This window comes from Camelus dromedarius, chromosome 10 (assembly GCF_036321535.1).
Source record: "Camelus dromedarius isolate mCamDro1 chromosome 10, mCamDro1.pat, whole genome shotgun sequence".
In the NCBI taxonomy this organism is placed as follows: domain Eukaryota; kingdom Metazoa; phylum Chordata; class Mammalia; order Artiodactyla; family Camelidae; genus Camelus; species Camelus dromedarius.
Window position 1 is genome coordinate 20308224 of NC_087445.1, and position 14839 is coordinate 20323062.

Here is a 14839-nt window from a genome sequence, read left to right on the forward strand (position 1 = left end):
AAATATAATTACCATATGATCCAGCAATTTCACTGCTGGGCATATATCTAAAGAAAATAAAAACACTAATTCAAAAAGATATATGCCCCTCAATGTTCACAGCAGCATTATTACAACAGCCAAGATATGGAAGCAACCTAAGTGGTCCATCAACAGATGAATGGATAAAGATGATGTGGTGTGTATGTGTGTGTGTGTGTGTGTGTGGACACACACACACAGACTACTACTCAAGTCATAAAAAATAACAGAATTTTGCCATTTGCAACATAAATGGACTTGGAGGGTATTATACTTAGCAAAGCAAGTCAGACAAAGACAAATACTGTACAACATCACTTATATGTGGAATCTAAAAAGTAAAGCAAACTAGTGAATGTAACAAAAAAGAAACAGACTCACAGATATAGAGAACAAACTTGTGGTTTACCAGTGGGGAGAGGGAAGAGGGAGGGCCAAGGTAGGGGTACGGATTTAAAGGTGCAAACTACTATGTATAAAATAAATAATCTACAGGATGTATTATACAGCACAGGGAATATAGTCAGTTTTTTTAATGACTACAAATGAAGTATAACCTTTAAAAACTGTGAATCACTATGCTGCACACTTGAAACTTATATAATGTTGTACATCAACTATACCTCAACAAGAAACAAACCTGGAAAAAAAACACACACATCCATATAAACACTTGGATACAGATATTCATAGCAACACTACTCAAAATAGCTGACATGTTGAAACAACCCAAATCTCCATCAAATCATGACTCAATAAAAAAAAAAAAAAGGTGGTATTTCCATGCAATGGAATATTATTCAGCCATGTCAAGGAATGAAGTACTACTGATATATGCTGTGACACAGATGAACCTAGAAAGCATTATGCTAAGTGAAAGAAGCCAGACACAAGGGTCACATATTGCACAACTCCATTTACAGTAAATATCCTGAACAAGCAAATCCATAGATAAAACAAGCAGACTAGTGGTCGCCAGGAGGAGGGGAGATGGGGAACAGGGAGTGACTGCTTAAAAGGAAAGGAGTTTCCTTTTGAGGTGACAGAAACACTCTGGAACTAAATAGTGATGACAGTGGCATAACACTGTGAATGTATTAAATGCCACTAAATTGTACATTTTAAAGTTGTTCAAATGGTGAATTTTACATTATGTCAGTTTTGCCACATTTCTTAAAAAAATAATAATAAAGTACTGATATATCCAAGAACATGAATGAAACTCAAAACATTATCCTAATTAGGGGAGGGTATAGCTCAGTGGTAGAGTCTGTGCTTAGCATGCTGCAGGTCCTGGGTTCATCCCCAGCACCTCCATTAAAAAATAAATAAATAAACCTAATTACCCCCCCTTAAAATTTTTTTAAATTAAATTAGAAAAAAAACTGCAGGAAAAAACACGTTATCGTAAATTAACAAACCTAGTCACAAAATATCACATACTGTATAATTTTATTTATATGGAATGTCCAGAATAGGCAAATCTATAAAGACAGAAAATAGATTAGTGGTAGCCTCGGGCTGGGGTGGGAGAGAGATGGACTGGATTGTGACTGCTAGTGGACATAAGGTTTCTTTCTGGGGTGATGGAAATGCTCTAAATTATGCTAATGGTGGTAAGACTCTAAACATATTAAGAACCACTGCGTTGGACCCTTTAAATGGGTGAATTTTATAGTGTATAAATTATATCTCAATTAAGCTGATTTTAAAAAGGAAATTTTAAGTGGTCTTAAACATCCTTAAGTAAAGACAAATTATTAGACTAGATTTAAAAAGTAAGACTCAATACTTTCTACAGGAAATATGTTTTAAATGTAAAGACACAAATGCATAAAAAGGATGACTGACTTGACAAAGAAGGAAAGAAAATTCAGTTGACAAAGGATAGTCTCAACAAGTAGTAGTGGAAAAATTAGATGTTCATATGCAAAAAAGGGAGCGACTGAGACCTTACACTTTCTATTAAAAAAACTCAAAACGGATCACAGACCTAAGTATAAAATGCAACACTATAAAACCTCTGGAAGAAAATACAGAAGAAAATCTATATGTGATCTTGGGTTTGGTGATGAATTTTTAGATAAAAGACCAAAAGTAACATCCATGAAAGAAAAAATTGATATGGTAGACTTCACTAAAAATTTATACTTTTTCAGAAGAAGGTGAAATGCAAAACTAGCATTCAGCATTTGTTTTGCAGCAAATAGTTATAGAGGCAGCGTGCACCCCAAACAGAGCAGGGAGACTGGCATCTCCAAGCTCCTTCCCCAGGAACTACACTCAGCATCAAGCCAACATAGCTTTGAACTGTGTCTGTAGGCATCTGTGCTTCATCTAGATTTACCTGTGCATCCATGAGCAACATGTGTCCCAAGGTAATTGCTTCTTCACTTTATACCATTTTTGTTTATGAAAGGTTTCACAGGAACACTCTATTTTCATATAGAAGGGGAAACTGTATACTAAATGAACCTGCAGCATTTTTTTTTTTTTTACTGTCAGAATGCACAAATAAACACAAACCACAAACCCACATGCATGGGTGTATGTTAAAGGAGCACAGGAGCCAACTAAAAGAGCTCCCAAATGCCAAGGCTGTGACAGTTTGAGCAAATAAAGTAGTACTGGATTATAACCCAAAGAATAAAATAAATACCCATAAGCCCATACTGATATAAAACAATGACACAAATAAATTAATAAGTGAAAGAAAGGAGACAACTCTCCCATTCAAAAGAATTCTAAATAACTTATGTAGACATTCTGCTCTTAAGAAGTGTGTAATCCTCTACTCAAGTGTAGGATGAGCTTAGTGACTTCCTTCCAAAAAATATAGAACAGAAAGGGGCTACTAGAAAACACATACATGTGGCTTACACCATTTCTAGTGAAATAGCACTCTTCTAGCCACTGCATTAAGGCAAGAAAAACTAAAGGAATACTGATTGCAAATGTAGGAGCAAACCTGGCTTTCTCTGCAGACATTATGATTACGTATCAAGAAAATCCTAAGGAATCTACATAAAAGCTACTAGAACTAGAAAGGGAAATTTAATAAGAAAGAATACAAAGTCAACATACAAAAGAAATTAATCGTATTTTTACATACTATCGAGAAATATTTCGGAAAAAGAAATTTTAAAATGCAGTATCTAACAATAGTCAGCATCAAAAAATATGAAATACTTGGGGATAAACTGAACAACATATGTGCAAAAGACCTATAAAATGATAATTATAAAACACTGCAAAAAAAAAAAAAACCCTAAAGATATTTAAATAAATGAAGAGATATGCCATGTTGTTCAAGTATCAGAAAACTCACTATTATTGAGATATCAATTCTCCCCATCAGGCTTTTGGTAGAACTGACAAGCTTATTCTACAATTTATTAAGCAAATGCTAAGAATGTAGAATAATCAAAACATTTCTGGGAAAAAAAATGGTGAAGGACAAACACTACTTGACTGCAAGGCTTGCTATAAAGAAACAATAATAAAGACAATACAGTACTGGTATACGGATAGACATCTAGACCAATGGAACAGAAAAAGACAGCAGAAATAGACCCATACTCAAAAATAAATAAACAAACAGGAATCAGATCACATACAACCTCCGAACTAGTAAGGGGAACACACAAGGAGGAAGAAGGGATGGATTAAATTCTACAGAGTAAAATAACAAGGTGCTATAACAACAACTGATCTCCCTAACTAGACAGTGTAATCAGGAAAGACTTGTCAGAAAAGTAACTTTTAAATGGAATAGTACATGCAAGGGTTCTAAAAGAAGGAATCTGAAAGTAGGCTCATGTGACAGATGCACTGTGGGCGAGGAAAAGATAAGGCCAAGGACACTGGGCTTTTCACTTGGAGTAAAATGTTTGCATTACATAATAGTTCTCAATTCTGTTTCTTTCCCATCCCTACCACTGCTCTTCTCAATTCTCACCTAGGTGCCTACCAGATCTTCTAGCTGATGAACGTGCATCCTTACTCAAGCTGCTCTCCCAATTCCATTCTTCACACCTGAGCCAACGATATTTAACAGCTTAAAATCATTAAATGGCTCCCTGTTCCCTACAAACATGATTTTTATTTCTTGTTTGACTTTTAAGACCCTTCATGACACAGCCCTTACTTGCCCCTCCAGCTTATTCCCCACTTCCCTCCAAAACTACCTGTGCCTCCACACTAAATTACTTGCATTTTAATAAAACTCACCACATTCTTTCATTACTTTGTGCCTTTTCACATCATTCTTTGAGCTTTAAATCAAATGTCTCCTACGTAAACCATCTCTAATGCACATCAAACACACTTAGGTATTTCCCTCTGCTCCTATAGTATCGTTTGCTCTATTCTAGATTTGTCATGTGGTAGTTACGGTGCTTATCTACGAGAGTGTTTATCCCACTAGACTTTAATACTCAGACTGTACGTCATTCATCTTTTTATCCCTCACAGATAGCATAGTACCCATTTAATACATGCTTTGTTCCACAATTAAAAAACAGAAACTCCTAACATTTATGCTTTTAGGATCTAACCATCCCTAAGTTAAGATATAAATGAATCACAAATACACAATGACAAACTAAATTCAAAGATTTCTTTGAAATATTTCAAAGATTTTTTAAATCCTATAAAATGACTCTTCCATAAGTCAAATGATTATAAATTGAGATTTGTAAATATTAAATTTGGTAGAAATGAAGTACACTTAGATATCTATGCCCCACAATATTACTATAAGAATTAAGAACTTTATAAGAATATTATTATATTGAAAAGTAAAACTAACAGACACAGAAACTTGTAGCAAGTCAGTAACAGAATTAATGAATTTGTATTTTGATCCCTACTCAATGAATTCAAGTCACACATGCGCATCTAGTTTTTCACCCACTTTCAGCTCTCAGACACCATATTACAGGAACCCTCATGATCTACTGCAAAGGAAGTAGTTCAAAGAATGTCCACAATTTCAAAAGTTCAATTTGGCTTGGACCATTATACAAGCAAAATGATTTAATTATAGCATTATTTTAAGACTGAAAAAGTGGAAGTACTAAAATATTAAGAGAGAATGATTAAATAAACAGTGACAGTAAAACTCTGCAATACTACAAAATCAAAAAATAGCAATATGCAGCACCATGCTATGTTTAAGAAGACAAGTATATAAACACTAACCACAGAATTATACACAAGTATACATAGGATCAGTATAGTATTATACTAATATATAAGTATAGAAGAATTAGACTAGAGAAAAATGTAAGAAAGATGACAATTTTTTCTTTTGAATTTCCTTTAATCGTGTTATATTCTTTTCCAATAAAACGTTCTCAAATACCACACAAAGCTCTATTACACTTATTTATATGTACTATGTACTGACATACATTTAAAAAATTTTTTAAGTTTATAAAGTACCTAACTTCTTCCCATGAAACACAATCTTAAATTTCAGATAATAAAATTATCTGATTTTGGAATTTCCTACAATCTGATGCTAAAAACCTACCATTTTACACCAGCTGTACTACATAAACTCACTCCCGAAGTTTCAACTCTTATAAAGGAAACTTCAGTTTCAATAAGGCATCCCATGACTGCAAGTCTGTCAAACTGACAGTCTGAAAGAGGAGGTACAACTTGTTTCTAAGTTTCAGCAAACATATTACATTGGAAATACAAATTATAACAGAAATTGTTTTGCAAATCAAAAAGACCAAATGAGACAATCTCCCTCTGACTCAGCAGCTTTCTTTTTCACTTTACAACCTGTACTTAAGTTGCAAGGATAACACTGAAATCTAACTTTGAAACTGAGCAGCAAAACCAATGCAAAATCAGTATTTATATTGGCAGGAAACTCCAATGAAAATATGAGATGTTTTGGTCTCAGCTGGGATGTATGTAAGAGCTGCCTCCTTAAGTTATTATTTATCATCAAAATCTCTTCAATATAGCTACAAATTAGTTTTTATTGCAGATACATAACATGTTTCTTTATAGAGAGCACCTCAACCAAATAACCTTCCAAGTCTGGCACCATGAATTGTTACAGCTTACACCACTGTAGTTCCTTGTAATTTAAAACACTTGCGTTTTAAGAACAGTCTCCACACACCAACTCTACTGCCAATTTCTAACAGCTGAAAGCTCAAGTTTATACTACAAAATACTGTATTTACTCTCAAAAACAGAATGCACTCATTTACAAATTACACAAGGGTAAGTTACTCCAATATACAACTTCAAAATTTCTAACATCATAGCTTTTCCATTATCCAAATTAACGAGTCTAAACAGTAGTACTAAGTGAGGTACTATGGCCAAAGCCAACTGACACATTATCAGTTCAGTAAAATTAGAAATACAAAAGATGGATCCCTAATCCCAATCATTTTGCAAAACAGCCACAAGAGATATCAATGAGGGGAAAGTGTGGATTGAGTCTGCCATTACTAGAAAACGAGTCAAAGCAAGCCTATGAGAGGCAGATTAACCTCACGAATACAACTCTAAATTTATTTCTGAGTTTCCAGTCTCACACCGAGAAGGCAGTTTACCAATTTTTTAAACAGTAATACAAAGAATAGGGCAGAAAATAAAATATAAGGGGCGTTTTTCATGGTAATATTGATAAAGAACAGGTATCCTTCAATGCTCAGAGATGAAACTTTCCTCTTAATTTTGCTCTTATCACGTGTGCACATAAAATCCTACAATGCGCTGCATTTCAGATAGCTTAATATACACGATCACCTCAAATCAAATATTTACTGAAAACTTAGCGCCTTAGCACTAACGTTCTCTAATCTTACTATACCTTTCACCTTCTAAAACGGGAGACGAGTAGGGAAGACCTATCGCTACGGTAAATTTGGGTCTAGGGAGAACACCTTAACGCGAGTTTGCACACAATTAAGCAGGCTCAGTAAATCAATTACCCAGACTACAATGCTTGACAATTTCTCTGAGGCAAAAACACGCCAGCAGCTGAGGGTTCATTACTGGAGCTGACTCCCTCACACGTAACGAGCAACTTCGGTAAGTGCCCTAAATTTTCCCGTGTGAAACAGACACGTAATGACGAAGGGGGGTATATTTAAAAACTGGATCATTTCTTATTTGCTCTGATGTGGCCCGATCTTTGAGAGGGAAAAGCTCTACGAAACAGAGGGGGTAAGGGGAAGACATGACAGCATCCTCAATGCAGAAAAGTTACAGCTCTTTACGAGAGTCAGCACTAGGGGCTCATTAGTTAGTTTTATTTGTGTTTAGTCTCTCGGAGTTGAATGGAACCTGCCTCTCTAAAAATCATCCCCAACAAAGAAGCCCCGAGGATCTGCCACCGTAACGCGGAGAAGGAAATGTCCTCAATTCACCTGCGACACCTGCCCAGATTCCCAGTTCTCCCCCGACCCGGTCTCCCAACCACTCTCGAGACCCCCGGCCTTAGCTCTTCACCCGCTCTGCCCCTACTCCCCAGGAGTCTGGGTCCCTACCCCTGGACCCCTGCCCCCACCCAGACAGCCTTCGCCCAGTCGGTCCCTAGGGCCCAGACCCCTCGCGCTTCCTTCCACGCCAGTGGCTCTCAGGAGCCTGGGCGGCGGCGCACGGAGGCCCTTCCTGGCGCAGCCTCTCCCCCATCCCATCGTGCAGGCTCCGGGGACTTCCCGCCCCCGGAAACCAAGGAGAAACTAGGCCGGGAACGCCAGCGCCGGCCCCCTCCGCCTCCTCGGCGACCCCCCGCAAGCGGGCCCTAGGAACTCAGCCCTTGGAATTGCTACCTGCCCAGCGCCCTCGCGGCTCGGGAGCGCGGGCCCGGCGGCCGCGCGGCGCAGGGTTCCTCCGCCAAAGGCCCTCCGCCGCAGACTCACCTGTCGTCCGTTCCTCCTTCAGTGCCACCCGGGCACAGCCCCTTCCTGGGGCATGAACGAGCCGGCTTCGCGGCCTGGGCGCTCTCGGCAGGGAAGGGCGGGCGACTTGCTCCGGCGGCCGCCACAGTCCGATCTGCGCCTGCGCCGCCCCACGGGCTGGGTCTCGAGGGGCGCAGCTTGCAGCAAGGGGTAACGGCCTGAGCGCGAGCCTCACCGAAGGCCGGCTGTGCTGGCGGCGGGTTGCCTAGGAGCTGCGTGCAGCACTGCCGCCCCGACAGCTGACGGCCATGTTTCTGTTCTCTTTTTCTTTTTTTCCTCCCTCTCCTTCCGCCCCTTTCCACAGAACAGCACTTTCCTTCCCCTCTCCCTCTCCCTTTCCTACTGCGGGGGCGGTGGAAAAGGGCGCGGGGGAGGGGTGGGGAAGGGAGGGCGCGGGGGGCGGGACGGTGCTCCAGCCCCGCCCCGGGGGAGGGCCGACGCCGCGCGGCCACGTCTCCCCTCCCCTCTCCCCCCCCCCCCAATCCCCATCGCGACCCCGGCGGGCCGCGGGGTCCCAGCCGCACCAGCCTGCGAGGCCCTCCTCGGAGTCCGCGTGGTGGGTCCCGAGCAGAAACAGAGCCGCGGAGAAAGGGCCCAGGATACAGCCTTCCATCGCTTCCTGCAGGGCTCAGACTCGCCGTGTGGTGCGGCTTTATTGCCTTGGCCTCAGGCAGGTGGCGGCTGCGCCTCTGGGTTTTTCTGAGGCGGGTAAAGTGACACTGAGTCGCTCGAAATCACTGAGGACAGTGCAGAGAGGGATGCACGTCTCTGGACGAGAATTTTCCTTCCCAGGGTGGGAGTTGGAATCCCCACGTATGACTGGGGACCTCGGAGGCCGGAGAAAGACCGCCGACAGGCGCTTCCCGAAGTCCCGTCCCGAGTTCAGCGCCGGATGAGAGAGCCCTTGGCCCGCGCTCCATCTCGCTACTTCGGCCGAAGTATTTCGGGATGGGGACGCCGAATGTGGAAATCTCTTGTTTAAAGTAATAGTTCTCTCCTGCCTTCTAAGTAAGTGTAGCCTCCTTATGTACACGGACGCATGCATGGTTGGTTCCCTTAATGCAAATTTTGCGAGATATTGTTGATTACGTTTGGAGGTAATTACATATGTAGTTTTCATGTATGTCATATATAATTTCATATATTATATATATAAAATTTTCGTACGTATAATTTTCATGTATACATATGAAAAATAACTAGTTACTTAGGAAGAAGCAAACAGTTCGAAAAAAATTAGGAGAACTTTTTCACCTCCTGGCCAAAATAAAAAAATTGGCGAGTGACTTCACAGATTCCAGGCAGGTCACAATTAGAACTAGCAATATTTGTGCATGTCTAATGAGTATTCATATACGTAGCGATCATTTTCCTAAGAATTGCTGTCTCCTTATTAAATCTGTATTTTTGCTGGAAAGTATGAGATTAAACCTCAATTACGAGGGCTCTGTTGTCAATTTAAGAAGTTTACTGCATAAATGGGTAGTTTAAATTGTCTATCCAGTAGTAGAAACTATTTGCCTAACCACGTTAGCATAAGAATTGATTCAGTAGAAATGCACAGCATAGAAATAAGGTTTATTTAGTAATAGTTTGGAGTCTTTTTGAGCCTGCTGGAAACCAATCTGACATTGACCATCTGGACAGAAGTGTATAAAGGAACTGAAGCTTCAGAATTTAGCTTCTGGACTTCTCGTCCTTCCTTTCTCAAGGGCAAATTAATCAATGGTTTTAAAACATTTACAAGATTCTAAAATGGGAGCATTTCATGAACACTCATAGATTGAGTTTTTTCCTCTTTTCATGGTTTTTGCACTCAAAGAAATGAAAAATGAAAGAAGCCAGTGTATCTCTTCCATTTGACAAATTTTTCTCAATTTGCAATGTAGGATTTAAGGATGTTCTTAATTTCTTCTTAGTAATTGTCCTATACATGGATCATAGATTTGCATTGCTGTTTTCTACCCAAAATTTCATAGAATGAACTTACATGTTTTGGGCCTAATTTGTTGTGTAGGGTAGCTGTCCTTAACTCTGAAAAGTCCTTGATTCAGCAACAGCCTTCTTAACTGCACTCGTATGGGCCCAAGGCTGAAATAAGCTCATTTAAATTTTTAACATATAAGTATTTGACTGTCTAAAAAATGGGAGGGGAGCTGGAGAGCCCAGCATAACATAACATATAACATAATTGTTACAATGGTGATAGTATCACAGTTTCCAGTAAGCCTGTTTGGATATAAGAATGCATAGAAAAATCACTTAGCCCACTAAAGAGGGAAATACAGACAGACATAAGGCTGGACGTGGTCACTGCAGATTTTTGTGGATCAGCAATGCAAAGGAGTTGAATGGAAAAGTTAAAAAATTTCTTCAAATAAGCAAGTTGGTTTTGGCAGCCATCTTCAGTGCTGCAGCAGCCACATTATTTTCATCTTCCCAGTTTTCAAAAACTTGTAAACATTGCTTTTCATAGGAATATTCAAAGACCTTAATAATACTTTTTTGTCATATTCACTTTTTTAAATTCCACGTGTAAGTGATAACGTTAAGTATTTGTCTTTGTCTGACTTACTTCACTAAGCATTATACCCTTCGTGTCCATCCATGTTGCTACAAATGACATTTCCTTTTTTGTAGCTGAGTAGTACTCTGTGTGTATATATGTGTGTGTGTGTGTGTGTGTGTGTTTCACACCTTATTTATTCCTTTGTCTGTTAGTGGATGCTTAGTTGCTTCCATATCTTGCCAATTGTAAATACTGCTGCTATTCAACATTGGAGTGCATGTATCTTTCTGAATTAGTGTTTTTGTTTGCTTTGAATATATACCCAGCAGTGGAATTGCTGGATCATCTGATAGTTCTATTTTTAGTTATTTTGAAGAACTTCCATACTGTTTTCCACAGTGACTGCACCAATTTACATTCCCACCAACAGTGTACAAGGGTTCCCTTTTCTCCTTCCTTGCCAACATTTGTTATTTGTGGTCTTTTTGGTGATACCCATTCTGACAGGTGTAAAGTTCTTGTTGTGGTTTTGACTACTATACATATTTTAATCTTTTATTCAACTACATGTTTAACAGAAGCATTATAAATCTAGTAGTTTCATCTGATTATTGTAACTATTTTTAAAAATTCCTTAATCTCAGGATTCCATACTAGATTGTAAGCCCTGTGAGCGCTTATGTGTATTCACATGACACGTTCTCTTCCAAATCCCCAGTACCTAGCAGAGTAACCAGTATACCAGAGACTCTCAAAGAGTATTTGATGAATGACTGAAATAATTCAATCTGTGGTTCCCTTACTTTTTTCTATTCTGTCCTTAAGTTATTTAATTTTCCTTATCTGTAAAGAGGATAGAATGATATAAGTAAGATCATTTATTTATTTACAATAAGCTGTGACTATCAAATATACCAGTTCAGTAATCAGTACTTAGCCTAAGTGATGGACATCCTCTTGTTGTAGCTTACAATGATCCCTGCCTTCCGGTTTGTGCTCTTCTGTAATCCCCTTCCATTGAGCTTGGAGTGGACTCACTGACTGGCACTAACACAGAGAATACATCAGAAGCAATGAGGTCTCTCTAACAAGATGAGATTCTAAAAAAAGACTAGGGCTTCAGTCTTGGATTCTCTCTCTCATCCTCTTGAGTTGCTCACTATGGGGGAAGCCAGCCACCATGTCATCAGGCAGCCTTGTAGGTGAGTTCAGAAGCAGATCCTCACCAAGTTGAGCCTTGAAATGACTGCAGCCACAGCCAACACCGTGACTATAGTGTCTTGACAGACCCTGAGCCAAAATCACCCAGCTAAACTGCTCCCAGATTCTTTACTCACAGAAACTATGAGATAATAAGTGTTTCTAACTGCAAAATATTAGGATAATTTGTTATACAGCACAGTAATACCTGGAAGATAGCAAGTGCTCATTAATGGTAGCTCTTCCTTTACTGAAAATATCTGGGGTCAGCGTGTGATACTTAGCATCCTATAATGCTGAGTTAAATGAGTCTCCTAGTTCCAGTTTTGGTGGTTTCATAGTTGAGTATTGAGTAGCAACTACACTTGACCCTTGAACAACGTAAGTTTGAAATGTGTGGTTTCACTTTCATACATGGACTTTTCTTCAATAAATGCATACTATAGTACTATGTGATCTACGGTTGGTTGAACCCTCAGATGTGGAATTGCAGATATGGAGAGCCCGACTGTAAAGTTATATGCAGATTTTCAACTGCCTGGGGGGGATTTGGTGCCCCAAACCCACGTGCTGTTCAGGGGTGAACTATACTAACTTCATGGCTCTTTATTTTCCCAAACGGAAGAACTTGCTCCAGATTTCCTAGGATAGCCTCCTCTGTATGAAAATCTGAACTTGTTCTCTACTTTCTGAATAATCCACTTCTTGTAAACGGACAAGTTATTTGGCTCTAGCCCCTCATAATGAATTTTCAAAAACATGGGATTTGAAGGCCTGGTGCTTCATACCTGCAGGCACTCTCGGTTATTCTTTTAGAAAGCATTTTTGGTAAGAATGACATCAGTAACACTAGATCTGCTTTATTCCTCTGCTATCTAAACGACTCGGTGTGCTCTGCTCTCCACAGGGGACACAAGCACACTCTTCTCTTTGTGCTTCATTCCAGGATCTTATCTGTCTGGAGACTCTGTCTCCAATTATCAGAATGGGCTCATCTAGAGTCTTTGGAGGTTACTCAGCACATTCTTTATCCTGCTCTCTTTTCTAGGCCTACAGGCCAAACTGCTGGACTAGGAGTGGAAGGACTGACACAGGCTCTTGGTCTTGAGTCAGAGAAGAGAATGTGCTCCTGAGAACAGTGTCCTAGCTGATCCTAAAGACAAGTAGGGATTAGCAGAGGGAGAAAAACAGAGAAAGATAATGGGTAGAGAAGTTGAGGAGAAAGATGGTCTATATGAATATCTGAGACAAAACCTGCTGCCCCTAGCCTGCTTTGATGGGCTCCCTACAGTATTTTAAGTGGAAGGCATAGTCTTCCACCCTCAGTCTTTCCCCACTATTGGGAACCATTGTCTGTATAATGAGAACACCACCTTAGGACCTAATGACTCCAAATATGGCCAGCCACCCTAACTGGCACTTGTCCATATCTATCCATCCAGATACACTCCTGGTTTCCCAAAGGCAGCAGGACTGTTGCCTTTCCTGAGATCAACACTCATCTGCTTCCTCCAAACCCCTTTTTCTGGGCCTCACATCATAACAAATTGTCCTGAATACAGATCAAAAAATAGATGTATTCTTTATGTCAAAGATTAACCTTTAAAAATATTTTATATCAAAGAACAATAGAAACAATAAAATATAGACATAAACAAAAATAGTAGTATAATGAACTCTTCTGTATCGATCACCCAGGTTCAACTCATGGTTAATCTTGCTTCATGTATACCCTTCTGAGTCCTCTCTCCTGAGTATTTTGAAGAAAATACTCAACTTTTCATTTCACCTGCAAGCATTTCAGCATGTATCTCTAAAAGATAAGGATTTTTTAAAAAGCATATCCACAAGACCATTCCTGCCATTAAAAAGCTATTTGAATTAACATTTTTTAAATATTTTAATTTTTTAATTGACAAAGAACCTAGAAATATTGATATTGTGCCCTCTCTTACTCCTTCCCATTCCTCATGGATCTATTCCCTTGGGTACAACTCCTTCCCAGAGGGTTTGAGTTTGCCATACACCTCTTTGATTGATGGACTAGAATGTTGCTGTCCCAGTCCCAGCTTCTAGCTTCCTCCATGCTTCAGAGTATATAGGGTAGGGACTCTTTCTTTGAAGTTTTCCCCCCTAGAGATGGTTCATTATTCAGTTAAAAGATTCCATAATACATAAGGAGACTGCCTAAAAAAATCTCAAAAGTGATGTTCAATTTCCAACTTCTGTTTAATGTGAGTGCAGTAGACTAAATATTGCTTGACATGCCATGACAAAAAAAGAATTGGGATCTGGTGCTGATACCCTTTAACACCTATTCAAATTTCCCCCTCATTTTATGGTTCTTTTCATACAGAACAGGAGAAAATGAACTAAACTCAACTCTTGAGCTCTCTCTAAAAAGAATCAATAGAAAACAGAATTGTTTCAACCTCTTTTTGTTGTTCCAAGTTTAACTTCTTCATCCTTACATCATCTAGTCATCCCAGTGGCATTAATACTATCCGTGTGTTGTTCACTCACAAATTTACTGCTCTAGCTTCAAATTTCCCTAAACTACAGGCTCAACCATCAGACTACCTCCAGTGTCTAAATGGCATCTCACACTTTACATGTTCAAAATACAACTCTTAAGTCCCTCTCTGTCTTGCATCTTCCCCCTGAATTTTTCCTTTTGAAGCTGCCTCACTTCATTATATGGTACTGCCACGTCCTCTGTCTTACTAAATGATGTCCCCCCTCAACCACCAGATTCAAAAGTGGATCACCTAAACTGGTAGTTAGGGAAGACATAATTTGGCACGACAGAGGAGAAATGAAACAGGGGTCAGCATTGGGAGGACTGTCCAGCACTTTCAGGGTCCAGCACCAAGGAGCCTCACAAGGACCAGAACCTACAATCATTGATTGCCATTCAGTGGTGCACAACATGCAGTCATGTAAAGTCAAATGAAGTGGTCACCTTAGCTGTGTGTCTGGTTATTGAAGTGCATGGTCCATCCATTGACAGCAGTCTGCACATAGCTGTCATTCTTGACTAAAAGAATGTAAGCCCATGTCCTAAGAGTTGAACCCCCTAATCACATTGACCATGTAAACAACTACCCTATTTTCGTTTTCCAGGATACAGGCCAGGGTGACCTTGACATCCACAGGAACAGTGGAGGTA

General features: G+C 39.7%; 2 protein-coding genes across 3 annotated transcripts in view; one reads left to right on the plus strand and one right to left on the minus strand.

Moving 5' to 3' along the window:
• DENND4C (DENN domain containing 4C) overlaps nt 1-8311 on the minus strand; it is a 95467-nt gene extending 87156 nt beyond the window's left edge. The window contains exon 1 of the mRNA XM_031449642.2: nt 7923-8311. The gene's annotated coding sequence lies outside the window, so the exon portion shown is untranslated. The remainder of the gene's footprint in view (nt 1-7922) is intronic.
• A 161-nt stretch (nt 8312-8472) lies between these two features.
• PLIN2 (perilipin 2) overlaps nt 8473-14839 on the plus strand; it is a 76312-nt gene continuing 69945 nt past the window's right edge. For both annotated transcript variants that reach the window (XM_031449648.2, XM_064490181.1), the window contains exon 1: nt 8473-8969. The gene's annotated coding sequence lies outside the window, so the exon portion shown is untranslated. The remainder of the gene's footprint in view (nt 8970-14839) is intronic.